Source organism: Cavia porcellus, unplaced genomic scaffold, assembly GCF_034190915.1.
Source record: "Cavia porcellus strain 051 isolate PalLab524CR breed Dunkin Hartley unplaced genomic scaffold, mCavPor4.1 scaffold_22, whole genome shotgun sequence".
NCBI classification, from domain to species: Eukaryota; Metazoa; Chordata; class Mammalia; order Rodentia; family Caviidae; genus Cavia; species Cavia porcellus.
In genome coordinates this window covers 14,481,342-14,491,599 of record NW_026947505.1, presented here as the reverse complement: position 1 = coordinate 14,491,599, position 10,258 = coordinate 14,481,342, and positions in this window count along the sequence as shown.

Below are 10,258 nucleotides of genomic sequence, written 5' to 3'. Positions count from 1 at the left end.
TACTAGTTCCTGGACGTCACCACTGTCCACCTGCAAGCCTGCGGGCTCTGCTGTCATGACAGTGTGGTCTATCACAGGGTCACTGGAAGGCTCAGGCTCCTCTGTGTACCCTTCAGAGTCTCTCCTATGTAATTTTAGGCTACATGTGTTTCCAGGCGGATGTCAGGGTCCTTAGATAAACAGTGGCCCAGCATTTCTCAACTAACCCCACACCGGAAAGGATGTAATTTTCCTTCCAGAACTCTTTAAAGGTTACACCTGTATCTGAGACCACCTGCAAGCACTGCAGGAGCAGCTTCTTGGTGGATCGCTTCTGAAAGCTTGCTATAACCTGCTGCTCCACAGGCTGCAGTGGAGGAGTTGTATTAGGTGGGAGGAACTTGACTGAGAGCCACGGGAATTCTTCAGCCAGTTCCTCTTCCAGATCTCATGGGTGAGCAGGAGCATTGTCATGATATGGAGAGCCTTGAATGGTAATGTCCTCTAGATATTGTTTAGCAGTAGGACAGAAAGCCTCCCTGATCTGCTCAAGAGAATGTACTCCTGTTACCCAGGCTTTTGTGTTAGATGTCCACATGACCCTGAGCCAATTCATCATGACTTTATGTTTTCTGAACAGGCCTGGAGTCTCAGGGTAATCAACCAAGAGAGGCTTTATCCTGAGGCACCTGCTTGGCATGTAGAAATAAGGCTAGCCTATCCTTCACAGGCTTATGGCCTGGCATTTTTCTTCTCTTCCTGAATAATGTACTGTATGTTCTCCTGGGCATTCGCTTCCAGAAGAGGCCAGTTTCATCACAGTTAAAAACTTGATGAGAGCAAAAGTCATTTTTCTGTGTCGTGGTTTTGAAGTGGTGCGTGTAGTTTTCAGGCGCCCTTGTATCAGCACTGGTCACACAACCATGCCTAGTCATGCTGCAGACCCCAGTTCTCATTTTAAAATTGTGACAGCACCACTTACTGACACAAAATGTTTCACCATTATCACTAATGAATGGATTATCCTTTGTGAAATCTGCATTTATAGCTAGCCTCAGCTTTTTCCACAAATTATAGGCTCAGGCAATATAACTGGCCATCTGCCTTTCATTTATCCACACTGATAGCCTTCTGCCTTGTCTAACACTCTTGATTGTGATTTAATGTAACGCCTTTTTGGGCATGGGTTGGGGTCCGGGGAATTGAACTCAGGGCCTCACACTTGCCAGGTAGGTGATGCACCACTGAGCTAAGTCCCCAGCCGGAGTGACATTTTTAGCAACACTAGCTTCCTTATACAGATCTTTTCTCTGTAAGATTGTGGAGATGGCGAATTTTGACATGCTGTGCATATTGGTGAAATTGTTTACACAAAAGCCATTCATATTTCTCCACAATTTCCTTCTTCTTCTCAATTGTGATTTTCCCCTTTTTTCCCCTTCCCTTCCTTCCTTAGCTTCTTTTCTTTTGCGGGCTATTTGGCAGCAGTAATTGTAGTGATTATACAAAGCACTGGCTGAAATCAGCCCCATGAGTCTCTGTCCTTCTGCAGAGCCGTCCTCAGAAGGATCCCAGACCTGGTTAATCTCTTTCCGTAAGCCCCATGATGTGCCATGGGAAACTTCCAAAGATCCCAGAGATCTCACCATTAGGCTTAAGAAATGGAAACATTTGACACGGAGGATCTGAGGAAAAAATAACTTACTTTCTATGGCAGTACTGTATGGCTTCCACATCAACTCAGAAATGGCGAGAGATGAGCACAGAACGGCAGTCTATAAGTTATAATGCTCTTCTTCAGTTAGATCTTCCTCATAAAAGTCAAGGAAAGTGGACTAAAGTCCCGTCTGTCCAGGTTTTCATGGTTCTATCTGGAAGCATCCTCTGCAAAGGCCCAAGAGACCCCTGAAGAAGAGGCTGAGATGGCTGATGATTTCTTAGGTCCTGCCTGTCTCTCAGGGAGACGTGGGTCTCCCCTTCATGTTTCATGAAAACAGCTACACTGGAGGAGGGGTCTCCTGGGCCACCTCCTTCCATCCTCAGGCCAGTAAATCAGGGCCACCCTCTCAAGTGACTCAGAAACTCCACCATCTGCCACTCCCTAGAAAGACCAAGGACTCCTCAGACCCCTCCTCCTGCTCCTCAAATGGCTCCGAGCCCCACAGGACACATGCGGAATAGAGTTTCCTGCCCTTCCTGCTCACATCCTGCTCCTAAGAGACACCCGGGACTACTCAAGTCCACATTCCTCTTCCGTGGCAGGTTTCTAAAAATGCAAGGAAGAGTCAGGCTGATTTTCAGGAAATCCTAATAGGTTTGGAGATGGGCTTCTATTTTTTTTAAACAAGCTGTAGCAAGTTATATCAATGAAGAATTTTGCGTGGTTTATTTCTCCCCAATGTGTACTTGCATGCTTCAAGTGATATTGGAATGACCTGGATCAGTGATCGCCAGTGTGCATTCTCTGTAGTACTTTCACATGCTGTGCCCAGATCAATATTATGCCACTGTAGTGATGGATACCAGCTTTGGCCAACATGCCCTAGTACTCTTCAGAGTCTGCTTTTACCCCACTGTGCACTTTCCACTTTTCATGACGAGCTGGAGCCTGGAGCTGATGGACTCCAGAGGCTCTTTCATCTTCTCTGCAGCCACCAGCTTGCTGCTTTAGGTGGGTGACTGTCCCAAACAAAGAGCAGCCCCCAAGATGCCCGGGAAGCAAGAAAGTGGGGCTTCAGACTTGGACCCGTGTCTTTGACCTTGCATAGCAAGATGTCCAATTTGTCCACTTGATGCACCCTAAATAAAAATATGAGGACTCCTAGAGGCGGCTAAGACATATGCAGATTAGCAGTGTGCTGTGGAAAGAACAGAGTCGCCCCAGAGAGGGCACTGTCCTCCCGGTAGAAGCAAACGGGAAGGACTGAAAATGAGGTCTAAAATAATTACTGCTCTTATGGGAATAAAAAGATGCATTAATAAACATGTTAATTATGAAAGGGTGAGAGAGGTCATGCAGGGCAAAGAGGACAGTCCAGCTGCCTCTCCTGGTCGATTAGTAAAGCTTTCCATAAATCTATGAACTCAGTTCTGACTCCAGAGGAAGGTCAGGTACCAGTGGGACAGCGTTTCTCACTGTCATTCAGCCCTAGATAGCTGTTCAGCACAAATTAAAAAACTTCAGATGAGTTCCTGGACCCCTGGGACCCCACTGTGAAACTCATCCTTTTCAATCGTGATCTAGAGGAGGATAAATAGGAGAGGAACCAAGAGCAAAGACAGGCCAAAATTGTACTGTCATGAGTGGCAGTACCTTAAGCACACCCAGATTGTCCAAGGGAAACCCAGGGCCAATCAAGGAAAGAGTTCAGGTTTTAAACGCAAGGAATCTGGACACTGGGCATGCAACTATATTAGGCATCCACTGGGGCCCTGCTCCATGTAGCAGGTGGCTGGTGTGAATGAGTTATGGCACTGGAAGATTGACTGTGCCCACAGCTTACATGGGCACTGGTACTGGGACTCCTGCTTTTTACTGGGTAATCTTGCCAGGGCTGCATTCTCAGGCTCTTGGTAGCCTAATATCCCTTTGCAATGCTTTCCTGTCCACAGAACACATGGAAATAAAACTCCTAGAAAGTGTCTCAAATAATACAAGGAAAAACACCGTCTTTTTGCTGGCTCAGACATAGTACACTTTTCAAGATAAAGACCAAGAAATATTCTGACCTGCTCTTTCTCATACTTGGCTGCTGGCTCTTAAACCTGGTAGTAAGATTTGTCCATTGAAGGCTTCAACAGATCCATCCTCAGATGATGATCCAGTCCATGACTATCCTACAGCTTTCTCCCACTGGCCAGGCAGTTTGACAGTTCCTGACATGTGGGCACTAATTCTTCTCTCCTTCTCTCTCTCTCTCTTTCATTCTCTCACTCTGTGTGTGTGTGTGTGTGTGTGTGTGTGTGTGTGTGTGATTGAACTCACAACTTGCACTTGCCAGGCAAGCATTTATGCCACTGAGCTAAATCCTCAGCCCTTTCCTTGTCTTCTGGCAAATTCTTGCCAGCCCAGCCAGTGAGCCCAACATCCCAGGGTAGTCAGAGAGCACAGGTCCCCCAGCAGTAGGTAGGGCCTGCAGGCCTTTTCAGCAGGAAGCAGCTGTAAGAAGAGGCCAGTGCTGCCTCAGCATCCCATGAAGAACTGGAGATTCTGTCCCTCAGAGGGAACTGAGGTAGATTAGGGCTGGGGCAAACCTGCTGGGAGGAAGCTGTCAAAGGCTTGGAGACTCAGGGCACAAGCAGAACACAGGCTCCAGGATGACCCTGAAGCGCCTGGGTCCTGCACACTGAACCAATCAGAAAAGCCCTCTTTGCAAGTCTTTATTTATATCCGCAGGAAACCAAGTAAGTCTTCCATAGGGCAGTTTAAACCTGGCTTCAGCCCCAGTGCATTTCTGATAGGACAATGTCACAAAGGCTTATTTGCATGAGAAAGAAGTCAGTCCAGGAATTGCAAATCCAAAAGCCCCCTTGCCCCTGTGCTGGAGCTGCTAGGAGTCTGAGCCCAACTATGCTGTCCCTGCAGAGCCTGTGTCACCACCCTTTCAGTGAGTGTGTACCTTGCTACCTTTTCTGTGTCTCACTCAGTTCTCTGTTCCCGACCCCGAGATCCTGGCGGGATTCCCCCGGGACGCACCTCCGGTACCAGTCACAATTCTACCTGCAATTTCACCACTTCCCTGACAACTTGTTTTCTTTCTGTTTTTATTGATCACAGACATCCTGATAGGTGATAGGCTGGTGACCTTTTGTAATTCATGTTCCTTCATTAAAATGAGTTTTTTAGGGGCTGGGGATTTAGCTCAGCGGCACAAGCGCCTGCCTTGCAAGCAGGCAGTTATGAGTTCGATCCCTGGTACCAATAAAAAAGAAAAAGACAAAACAAAACAAAAAAAGTTTTTTAAAAAACTGACAACGTATTTGCTTCATTTCAAAGAAATGAGAGGCCCAAACTGAATAAATGTTTCCCTAACAGGATTGGGATATAGAGTCAAAATTCCCCAAAGTCCCTGCTCCAGAGAGGTGAAAACTTGAGTTCCCAGCAACCTCGCTGTTGCTGGGTGGAGTGCCCCAGGAGGACTGAATGGACTCAAAAGGCACAGTGCCCGGGCTCAGAGGTGGGCAGGCGCGCCCTCTAGTGGCCATTCCTTGCTGGTGTCAGTGAATAAAAAAAGCCCGCCTAGGACACATTTCAGTATTGCAGTCACTGTTGAAGGCCAATCCAGTGCACTGGGGGCTTGGACTGGCTCCCGGCGCGGCACTGTCCTTTGATGTCGGGATGCACTCTGCCTTCCTTCCTTCCCAATCATGCCATTTCCATAGCTGCCTTGCTGATGTTCAACATTACTTTATTTAAATTTTACATATTTATGGAGTACAGTATATACGAATGCACAGTAAGAGCCTGGCATGGTGGTGTCTGTCTGTAATCTCAGCTACTGAGGAGGCTGAGGCAGGAAGATCTTGAGTTCGAGGCCAGTACACATATACAATGTAGAGCCATCAAATTGAAATATTTAGCAGTTGTAGCCCCTTAGTCATTTGTTTGTGCAGGGAACCTTCCAACTTCTCCCTTTTAGATGTTTATACAATATATGTGCTGTGAAAGACTAGAACTAGAACTTACTCTTCCTATCCGTGTTATATGTGTTTAAGTGGAGGTCTTGTATGTTGCCAGTCTGCTTTGCAGACTATACCACAGCGCGTGCAGCTGCAGCTGTATAAACTCCCACCTGCCTGGCCGTTTGCTTCCTTGCCGTAGCTCCATGGAAAACGCAGCCCTTAGAGCAGCAGAGCTAAGTCATGAGACGCAGAGGTGTGCTCTGTATGTGGCTGGGGCTGCCGAGTTGAATTAAATCCACTGACTGTATAAAGTTAAATGCAAGTTCAGTTGAGATGTTTGTGCTCTGTATGGTATTTGCTGTTTCATTTTAGAGATACAAGAAGCTCATTGAACCCTTTTAGTGTGAATTTTTTCTCCTCTCAGAGTAAGAAAGAGAATGTGCCATTTAATTGACTGTACTTGGTTTGGAACCATGCTGTCCTGGGATGTAAGCCTCACTGGAAAAAAACTTGTAAAATTCTAGTCATTGAAAGTGTCATCAGGAGGGAGGGCAGGGAAGACTGAAGAGGAATCAGCTTGTTTGGTATGTGTGCCAGCTCCCAAGATCAGTGTACTGTGTACAGCACTGACGTACCTGTAAACATTGAAAAACAGAACAGAAATGACATCGAACAGCAAGAGAACATGTAACCTTTAGCTTAATCATATAGAGGAAAGGATTCTCTGTTTCTCTGAGGGAGGACCCAGGGTTTCAGTGATGACTAAGCTGTGCCCACATTATTATGCAGTTTGGTTCTAGGATAATGACTTTTTATTGCCTGTATTACCAGGAGTTTGAGGCCACCCTGGACTACACAGTGAGACCTTGTCTCAAAAAGCGACAAAAGGAAACAAAACTTGCTAATAATGTTTAAGACTTAATTGAAGACTTTTTTTGCATCTGTTGACAAGATTACAAAAATTTTTCTCCTCGTCTGCTAATGTGAACTACCTTGATACATGTGCTAAGCTAACCACATGTTCTGGAAAGTAGTCCCTGGTTTGTGGAGCGTTTCCTGATCCAGTCTGTAATGTTGCTGGCATCCCAATTGGCTCAGCCATCCGAAGATCTCAAACACGCAAACTGCTTTTGTGGTGTCGTGTGACATTCTCTGTGGCAGGAACCTCTGTGAGCTTTGTCAGACAGAACAGGACAAAGAGAAGAGAAATGGGACAGAAAAGGCCTAACTAAGTATAACTGGTAAACTTCAAATGACGTTCTTTATCACGGCAACTAAAGGATGTGTTGATCTGACTGAATCTCTGAGACTTCAGGACAGCAAACTATTTAAAAAGCATCTTCCTCACCCTACCGAATGCTGAGATGTAAAACCTATGGCATGTCCCCAGGTACATGCAAGAGGACACCGTAGCTATTCTGCGGTTATTTATAACTGGCTTCCTTGACCTACTGGAAGTTTTCACCTGACTTTTCCTTGATTGAACTTGAATTGATGTCTGCCTTAGGGTGATGAGATGTGGACCTGTACGTCACTGCTGTGTATAAAATACATCTGCAAAGAAGAACAGCGTGCAGGAGGCTTGCAGGCCAGACTGCACCGTGCTTGCCTGGTTATGGATTGAGAGCGGGTAGAATATTTCCGTGTTTGCTGACAGGATTTACTGTGAAACTGTTGGCAGAGCTGGCTTTTACTGGGGCTTCCCTGTTGCCAGGTACTTTAGTACCACGGCTGCCCTCAGAGCCGGGCACGACACTGTTTACCATCACAATCGAGAAGAGTGGCCTGAAGGATGCCGGGCAGTGCATGGATCCTTACATTACAGTCAGCGTAAAGGGTAACAATTTGGGTTTTCCCTCTCTCACATTTCTCCTAACTTACCGCACTGTTTTGAGGCATGTCTTGTATCTATGACAACTCATTTTAATCCACTTTACAATGAGGCAGAATTTCTGCAAGAAATGTTGCTCCATCACTAACCATTTCTGATGAGTTTACTGAAAATAGTTTGCTTTTCCTTTTTTGTAACTTGCACCCTTGCTTGGGAGATTGTCTGTCTTTCTTTCTCTTCAAATTTACTGTGACAGCCTTTTCTTTGGCATGCACGCTTTCATGAGCCCTGTGTGGGGTATGCGGCAGTTCCCTTCCTTGCCAGGAGTTGGTCTGTGTGTGTGTGTGTGTGTGTGTGTGTGTGTGTGTGTGTGTGTGTCTGTGTGTGACAAGGCCCTGTTCTCTCCGTGTCCCCCATCTGCTCGCCCCAGCCTCTAGCTCGTCTTGCTGTTCTTCTGACTCTGGAGTGCTGAGCAGAACCACACAGTCTCCCTGCCAAGGGCTCCTGCCCTGTGCAGGTTGTCAAGCCCTTACTTTCTTGGCTGAGCCCTGTGCTCTGTCTTCCCACCCTCTGTCCCTGAGGATGCTGGCCGGCCAGGTGGGCGCGAAGGGAGCCGGCAGAGGGCGCGAGGTCGGGGATCCGATGGCGTGCAGGGGTGGGGGGGCGGAGGGCGCGGGGCGGGGCGGGAAGGATGGTGTCAGCTGCAGCCAGAGCCCAGCACCGGGAAGTGAGCTGCGCGGGGCCCCAGCCCTGCAGCCTGCTGGTAGGGGGTGGTGGGGTTGCCAAGCACTTCCAGTGCCCTGCGTGCCCGCGGGGGCCGAAGGCCCAGGGACGACGGCGGGGCGCGGGGGGCACTGCGGCAGTGGCCGCGCAGGCCGGGTGGCCAAGGGGCGGCAACTGTGGTGGCCGCCTGTCCTCTCCTGCGCTGCCTTATCTTGCGGTCGCCTGCGCTCTAGACCCAGGACCCTCCCAACTTTGAGTGGGGGTTGGCAGAGCTTTGTGTATTAATGGAACTGATGAGGTCCCACACCTTGTTCCCCTTAATGAAAAACAGAGCTCTTTCCTTTAGGTGGACAGTTGAAAGGTAGCAGGAGGTTTTCAGGAATGACTCCAGAGCAGTGTGTTCCTTGGGCTGGACAAGTCAGAGGGGGGCGCTATTGACATTTTAGACAGGGCCACTCTTTGCCCTTGGGGGCTGCCTTGTTCCCTAAGGAAGTTTAGTGGCATCCTAGGCTCTGTCAACCTAAATCCAGTAGGCGGCACTTCCTCCCAGTTGTGACAATCAAAAATGTCCCTAAACATTGCTAAATGTCCCCTGAGAGCCAAATCAGCCCCAGTTGAAAACCCCCATCCTCTAGGAATTTTGGTTTGGGTAATTTTCTTATTTGGCACATTGTGGGCAACAGGGCAAGTACTGTTGGTGCTGATTTGCCAGGCAGCATCTCCGCACGAATGTATTTCATCTTCCACATAAAGAGGCTGATGTCCCAACTTCAAGGCCCTGCTGAAGGTCACGCAGCCAGGTTAGCAGTTCAAGCAGGTTTGCCTTTGCTGAAGAAGCAGCAGGCCTGAAATTGTCCTGTGGTTTCAAAAATCAGGTCGGAAAATATTTTTAAACTTTTTTTGGGTGGGGAGGTGTGGAGGATGAAGAGTTACTTTGAGGCTCTGGCCCCCTCATGACCTGCAATAAACAATAGCCCCCCCCCCCATGCAGGACAGAGACGGGGCGGGAAGGCCCGACCCCAGCGAGGGAACATGTTCCCCCCTCTGAACCCATACTGTGTGACTTGGCTTTGTTTGCAGAGTCATGAAGAGGTGGCCGACGTTCAGGTGGCTAGAAAGAACAAATATAATTAAAAGCATTCTTGGGCTAATGGGATTCCTCCTGGGTTAGTGTGGCTAGAAGAACTGTTTTTGCTTGTTTAACTTAGAGAGTAGAGATAAACATTGTAGTTGGTTACAAATTTTGTTGCAAAGAATGTTTTTTCAAGATAATTGCCTGTGCTCTGTGAGTTGACCTGGTTTACTATATAAGAGCCCTGCAATAAAGACTTGCTGTGCAGTTGCAATTGCTGTTTCTCTCTGCTGCTTCTTTTCTTCGCGCTGCACCCCCCCCCCCCCCCCGTGTCCCGACTTGGTGTGTGTGTGCCTCTTCCCGGGGTTCAGAGTGCACTAGACACTCGCAACAGGGAAGTATGATTCCTCTTGTATTCATTAAATTCACAATAGAAATATATACAGTGTGCCTCAAAATAGACACCCTGGTCCCTGTACTACAGTTGAGGCTCTGGTCCTATCTAGAAAAAACACAGAGCAACACAATGGAAGGCTTCAATTCTACTTGTTACAAATTATACAAAAGCCAGGGCCTGATGGTACCAAAAGCAGCCAGTATTGTTTACATGAGGGTTGAAGGCTAACAGTTAACTTTCTCCCATTGAATTCCAGAATCAGTAAATAAAGCCTTGCCTTACAACTACAAACCAGGGAGATGTCATGAAGTGGGGAAGAGAACACTCAGAAGCAAATGGAAAGGTTGGTTTTCCTCCCTCCCGCGGAGCCATCCCATTCTGCTACTGCGGCCTTGGATCCCTGTGGGACTCTCCAAGCTCTGGTCCCCCACGCAGCCCACCTGCCCATCCTGCAGTTTTCAGGCTTCCTCTCTCGCCCTGGGGCAAGCTGGGCCTCTCTCAGAGAAGCCTGTCCCAGAGCCAGGCCTGGAAAAACAACAGCGAGAAACTTTGGCAGGGTTTGCAGCAGCTCGGTGAAAAAAGAAAAAAAAAAAAAAAAAAAAAAAAAAGAAATGCACACCCTCAAGTTTGGTTC